Consider the following 7,500-nt stretch of genomic DNA (forward strand, 5'->3'; position numbering starts at 1 on the left):
CCTCTTGCCCGGCATAGTATTTAATGTGTGTAGCCCTTTATTCTTTAAAAATGACCCAGTCAGGGGTCTGGCACCTATGGCACTTATGAAAGGTTTAAAGTGCCAAGTGCCAAGTGCCAAGTGCCACAGGGCTCCAGGGGGGCAGTGCACACCTAATGTTACCCCGGTCAGAGTGCCTCTTGCCCGGCATAGTATTTAATGTGTGTAGCCTATTATCCTGTATTTAAAAATGACCCAGTCAGGGTCTGGCACCTATGGCACTTATGAAAGGTTTAAAGTGCCAAGTGCCAAGTGCCAAGTGCCACAGGGCTCCAGGGGGGCAGTGCACACCTAATGTTACCCCGGTCAGAGTGCCTCTTGCCCGGCATAGTATTTAATGTGTGTAGCCCTTTATTCTTTAAAAATGACCCAGTCAGGGTCTGGCACCTATGGCACTTATGAAAGGTTTAAAGTGCCAAGTGCCAAGTGCCAAGTGCCACAGGGCTCCAGGGGGGGGCAGTGCACACCTAATGTTACCCCGGTCAGAGTGCCTCTTGCCCGGCATATTTTTTTTTTTTAAATAGCTTTAAAAATTACCCAGGCAGGGGTTTGGCACCTATGGCACCTGTGGCACTGCTGATGGAACTTACGACCTTCTTAGGGTTAGGGTTAGGGTTAGGGTTGGGGCGTTTGGCACTTGGTGAAGGGGCGTTTGACACTTGTGTAAGTGGCATTGTGGTATGTGGAAGTGGCATTGTGGTATGTGGAAGTGGCATTGTGGTATGTGGAAGTGGCATTGTGGTATGTGGAAGTGGTATTGTGGCATGTGGCATCTGAGCCTGTGGGCTCCAAGGGCAGTGCTCTATGAATTGAATCCCATTCAAGGTGCCTATTTTCCGGCATAACAATTCATGTCTATAGCCCTAAGCAGGGCATAGCTATGACACAGCCCCGCCCTTGCCCCGCCCGTGCCCCGCCCGTGCCCCGCTCGCGCCGCACCTGTATCCACACCTGGTGATAATTAGGCCATTGATTAGGCGACGGTTGGAAGCTAACAAACATACACACAGGAAGGCAGGAGAGAGAAGCTAGCTATGGACAGCAAACAAAAACGACATGACTGTGGACTTTGTACCAAGACGCATATTTCGCGGATAGACAAACATTTTAAGACTGTCCATGGACTTACACACGCATCTATGGAATGGAATCATGCCGTGCAATGTAGCCCGATTTCGGCTGAGACACAGCAGGCCTACCCAGGGGATTGTATGGAGCCTAACAACGGCGTTGGAAGTGAGTTGTCCGCAGAACAGCAGCTGAGTGGCGAGAGTGAGCAGTCAGCGGTGCAGTCAACCAGTCAGGCGACGGTGCAGTCAACCGGTGAACAATGCTCGGAACCGGGGGAGCAATGCAGCGTCATGTCGCCTTCCACCGATAGCGAAAGTGATGGAGGCGGCGGTGGTGTGCCGTCCACAACTGAAGGTTTGAGTGATGTCATTTTGAATGAATATGCTACCTATATTAAGGGTATTAACCCTTCAGTTAAAAGAATAGACAATAGTCACACCAGTCTGTCACGAGTACGGGAATTCCTCCGCATTATGTCCGAGGACAAATCCGATGAAGGCCTGTGTTTTCTGGACAACTACATGCGTGTGTATGAGTGGTACCGGACATGTGAAGGCCGTAGTTTGGCACCATCCACATTAAAACTATACCGATCAGATGTTAGAAGTTTCCTGAAATATCTTATTCAGTTCCGGCCGAATGGTCTGCAAGCTAAAGCCAGTGTAATTCGCAAATTGTTACTCTGCTTGGCAAAGATAGACAGGGATTCTAGGCAGAGCCTGGCAACGCACATGGCACAATTTCGCAGACGCTGCAGGGACGAGGTGCTCAGCGCTGCGGAGTTAAAACGATTTTTGGAGCTAAGCAATGCATCTATTCCTTCTGTTCTCAGCAGGCTGGAAGTCCGAGCCACCTCATCTGACAGACGCAGGTTTGCGGCTCTCATGTCCAGCCGGTTGGCGACTTTTAATGGAACTCGACGATCCCCAGTCACCATGTTCGGTGAGAGTGATTTCAATGAAATAACCAATGAAAGTGGGGTTTATCAAATGACTGTAGCAAGCCACAAAACTAACTACAGCTTCGGGGAGTGCAGAATTGTTATATCTGATGAGGAATACACTTGGCTTCAACGATTCCATCGGATCAGGCCTCATCTGAGTGGAATGACCCCAGACACAACACTCTTCTTTTTCACATGCTCTGGTAAACCATACGGTAATCTCTGTGATTGTGTGGGTAAGATTTTTGCAGAGTTTGGCATTGGAAGGAAAGTGACATTTGGTACAATTCGAAGAAGCATTGCCACATTAAACTTTAATCTTGGGTCGCTTACAGACCGTGGAACTGTGGCTGACCACATGTGTCACTCCCTGGAGACGCAGGCACGCTACTACCGTTCCCATAATTTGCCTCATAATGCAAGCCAGGCTCGGAGACTAATTGAGGGACAAATCAATCCATGAATAACTCTAAATAAATACAATATTTTTTGCAATTAATCCTTGTCTTTGTGTGTCATTTTCATTCGATTTCAATAGGAGCACCTAGTAACCCAAAAATAATACCAGGTGCACTCATTCGATTAGAATGGGAGCACCTGGTAACCCAAAAATAATACCAGGTGCACGGAGGGGAGGATGAGTACAGACATTTTATATAAAAGCTCCATAAATCCCTTAGGCCGGTGGCCACTGACTTGTGCCCGTAGTATGGTGCTCCCATATCGGGCATGGGTGTGGGCAGGCCCTTAAAAGTCATTTTCATTCGATTTCTGTAGCAGCACCTGGTAACCCAAACTAACATAAGGTGGTGTCAGTAGTGAGGATGCGGACAGACCTTTTATATAAAAGCTCCATAAATCCCTTAGGCCGGTGCCTACTGACTTGTGCCCGTAGTATGGTGCTCCCATAGCGGGCATGGGTGTCTGCAGGTCATTTAAATTCGTTTTCATTCGATTTAAATAGGGGCACCTGGTAACCCAAAAAGTGGGCACTCTGTCGTTTTTCCTGAGTAGTTCAACATAGAAAGTATTCAGACCTTATTTTTGAAAAGCTCCATAAATCCCTTAGGCCGGTGCCCACTGACTTGTGCCCATAGTATGGTGCTCCCATAGCGGGCATGGGTGTCTGCAGGTCATTTAAATTCATTTTCATTCGATTAGAATAGGAGCACCTGGTAACCCAAAAATAATACCAGGTGCACGGAGGGGAGGATGAGTACAGACATTTTATATAAAAGCTCCATAAATCCCTTAGGCCGGTGCCCACTGACTTGTGCCCATAGTATGGTGCTCCCATAGCGGGCATGGGTGTCTGCAGGTCATTTAAATTCATTTTCATTCGATTAGAATAGGAGCACCTGGTAACCCAAAAGAGGGCACTTAGCCGTTTTTCCTGAGTAGTTCAACATAGAATATTTTCGGACCTTTTTTGAAAAGCTCCATAAATCCCTCAGGCCGGCCCCCACTGACTTGTGCCCATAGTATGGTGCTCCCATAGCGGGCATGGGTGTCTGCAGGCCATTTAAAATCATTTTCATTCGATTTCAATAGCAGCACCTGGTAACCCAAACTAACATAAGGTGGTGTCAGTAGTGAGGATCGATTTCAATAGCAGCACCTGGTAACCCAAAAAGAGGGCACATAGCCGTTTTTCCTGAATAGTTCAACATAGAATATTTTCGGACTAATTTTGAAAAGCTCCATAAATCCCTTAGGCCGGTGCCTACTGACTTGGGCCCCTACTATGGTGCTCCCATATCGGGCATGGGCGTGGGCAGGCCCTTAAAAGTCGTTTTCATTCGATTTCAATAGGGGCACCTGGTAACCCAAAAAGAGGGCACTCTGTCGTTTTTCCTGAATAATTCAACATAGAATATTTTCGGACTTTTTTTGAAAAGCTCCATAAATCCCTTAGGCCGGTGCCTACTGACTTGGACCCCTACTATGGTGCTCCCATATCGGGCATGGGCGTGGGCAGGCCCTTAAAAGTCGTTTTCATTCGATTTCAATAGGGGCACCTGGTAACCCAAAAAGAGGGCACTCTGTCGTTTTTCCTGAATAATTCAACATATAATATTTTCGGACTTTTTTTGAAAAGCTCCATAAATCCCTTAGGCCGGTGCCTACTGACTTGGACCCCTACTATGGTGCTCCCATATCGGGCATGGGCGTGGGCAGGCCCTTAAAAATCATTTTCATTCGATTTCAATAGCGGCACCTGGTAACCCAAAAAGAGGGCACTCTGTCGTTTTTCCTGAATAGTTCAACATAGAATATTTTCGGACTATTTTTGAAAAGCTCCATAAATCCCTTAGGCCGGTGCCTACTGACTTGGACCCCTACTATGGTGCTCCCATATCGGGCATGGGCGTGGGCAGGCCCTTAAAAGTCGTTTTCATTCGATTTCAATAGGGGCACCTGGTAACCCAAAAAGAGGGCACTCTGTCGTTTTTCCTGAATAATTCAACATAGAATATTTTCGGACTTTTTTTGAAAAGTTCCATAAATCCCTTAGGCCGGTGCCTACTGACTTGGACCCCTACTATGGTGCTCCCATATCGGGCATGGGCGTGGGCAGGCCCTTAAAAGTCGTTTTCATTCGATTTCAATAGCGGCACCTGGTAACCCAAAAAGAGGGCACTCTGTCGTTTTTCCTGAATAATTCAACATAGAATATTTTCGGACTTTTTTTGAAAAGCTCCATAAATCCCTTAGGCCGGTGCCTACTGACTTGGACCCCTACTATGGTGCTCCCATATCGGGCATGGGCGTGGGCAGGCCCTTAAAAGTCGTTTTCATTCGATTTCAATAGGGGCACCTGGTAACCCAAAAAGAGGGCACTCTGTCGTTTTTCCTGAATAATTCAACATAGAATATTTTCGGACTTTTTTTGAAAAGCTCCATAAATCCCTTAGGCCGGTGCCTACTGACTTGGACCCCTACTATGGTGCTCCCATATCGGGCATGGGCGTGGGCAGGCCCTTAAAAGTCATTTTCATTCGATTTCAATAGCGGCACCTGGTAACCCAAAAAGAGGGCACTCTGTCGTTTTTCCTGAATAGTTCAACATAGAATATTTTCGGACTTTTTTTGAAAAGCTCCATAAATCCCTTAGGCCGGTGCCTACTGACTTGGACCCCTACTATGGTGCTCCCATATCGGGCATGGGCGTGGGCAGGCCCTTAAAAGTCGTTTTCATTCGATTTCAATAGCGGCACCTGGTAACCCAAAAAGAGGGCACTCTGTCGTTTTTCCTGAATAAGTTCAACATAGAATATTTTCGGACTTTTTTTGAAAAGCTCCATAAATCCCTTAGGCCGGTGCCTACTGACTTGGACCCCTACTATGGTGCTCCCATATCGGGCATGGGCGTGGGCAGGCCCTTAAAAGTCGTTTTCATTCGATTTCAATAGCGGCACCTGGTAACCCAAAAAGAGGGCACTCTGTCGTTTTTCCTGAATAATTCAACATAGAATATTTTCGGACTTTTTTTGAAAAGCTCCATAAATCCCTTAGGCCGGTGCCTACTGACTTGGACCCCTACTATGGTGCTCCCATATCGGGCATGGGCGTGGGCAGGCCCTTAAAAGTCGTTTTCATTCGATTTCAATAGCGGCACCTGGTAACCCAAAAAGAGGGCACTCTGTCGTTTTTCCTGAATAATTCAACATAGAATATTTTCGGACTTTTTTTGAAAAGCTCCATAAATCCCTTAGGCCGGTGCCTACTGACTTGGACCCCTACTATGGTGCTCCCATATCGGGCATGGGCGTGGGCAGGCCCTTAAAAGTCATTTTCATTCGATTTCAATAGCGGCACCTGGTAACCCAAAAAGAGGGCACTCTGTCGTTTTTCCTGAATAATTCAACATAGAATATTTTCGGACTTTTTTTGAAAAGCTCCATAAATCCCTTAGGCCGGTGCCTACTGACTTGGACCCCTACTATGGTGCTCCCATATCGGGCATGGGCGTGGGCAGGCCCTTAAAAGTCATTTTCATTCGATTTCAATAGCGGCACCTGGTAACCCAAAAAGAGGGCACTCTGTCGTTTTTCCTGAATAGTTCAACATAGAATATTTTCGGACTTTTTTTGAAAAGCTCCATAAATCCCTTAGGCCGGTGCCTACTGACTTGGACCCCTACTATGGTGCTCCCATATCGGGCATGGGTGTGGGCAGGCCCTTAAAAGTCATTTTCATTCGATTTCAATAGCGGCACCTGGTAACCCAAAAAGAGGGCACTCTGTCGTTTTTCCTGAATAGTTCAACATAGAATATTTTCGGACTTTTTTTGAAAAGCTCCATAAATCCCTTAGGCCGGTGCCTACTGACTTGGACCCCTACTATGGTGCTCCCATATCGGGCATGGGTGTGGGCAGGCCCTTAAAAGTCATTTTCATTCGATTTCAATAGCGGCACCTGGTAACCCAAAAAGAGGGCACTCTGTCGTTTTTCCTGAATAGTTCAACATAGAATATTTTCGGACTTTTTTTGAAAAGCTCCATAAATCCCTTAGGCCGGTGGCCACTGACTTGTGCCCGTAGTATGGTGCTCCCATATCGGGCATGGGTGTGGGCAGGCCCTTAAAAGTCGTTTTCATTCGATTTCAATAGCGGCACCTGGTAACCCAAACTAACATAAGGTGGTGTCAGTAGTGCGGGTGACTACATACATTTTATGAAAAGCTCCATAAATCCTTTAGGCCGGTGCCTACTGACTTGTGCCCGTAGTATGGTGCTCCCATAGCGGGCATGGGTGTCTGCAGGTCATTTAAATTCGTTTTCATTCGATTTAAATAGGGGCACCTGGTAACCCAAAAAGTGGGCACTCTGTCGTTTTTCCTGAGTAGTTCAACATAGAAAGTATTCAGACCTTATTTTTGAAAAGCTCCATAAATCCCTTAGGCCGGTGCCCACTGACTTGTGCCCATAGTATGGTGCTCCCATAGCGGGCATGGGTGTCTGCAGGTCATTTAAATTCATTTTCATTCGATTAGAATAGGAGCACCTGGTAACCCAAAAATAATACCAGGTGCACGGAGGGGAGGATGAGTACAGACATTTTATATAAAAGCTCCATAAATCCCTTAGGCCGGTGCCCACTGACTTGTGCCCATAGTATGGTGCTCCCATAGCGGGCATGGGTGTCTGCAGGTCATTTAAATTCATTTTCATTCGATTAGAATAGGAGCACCTGGTAACCCAAAAGAGGGCACTTAGCCGTTTTTCCTGAGTAGTTCAACATAGAATATTTTCGGACCTTTTTTGAAAAGCTCCATAAATCCCTCAGGCCGGCCCCCACTGACTTGTGCCCATAGTATGGTGCTCCCATAGCGGGCATGGGTGTCTGCAGGCCATTTAAAATCATTTTCATTCGATTTCAATAGCAGCACCTGGTAACCCAAAAATAATACCAGGTGCACTCATTCGATTTCAATAGGAGCACCT

Source organism: Salvelinus namaycush, unplaced genomic scaffold (assembly GCF_016432855.1).
Source record: "Salvelinus namaycush isolate Seneca unplaced genomic scaffold, SaNama_1.0 Scaffold3026, whole genome shotgun sequence".
In the NCBI taxonomy this organism is placed as follows: Eukaryota; Metazoa; Chordata; class Actinopteri; order Salmoniformes; family Salmonidae; genus Salvelinus; species Salvelinus namaycush.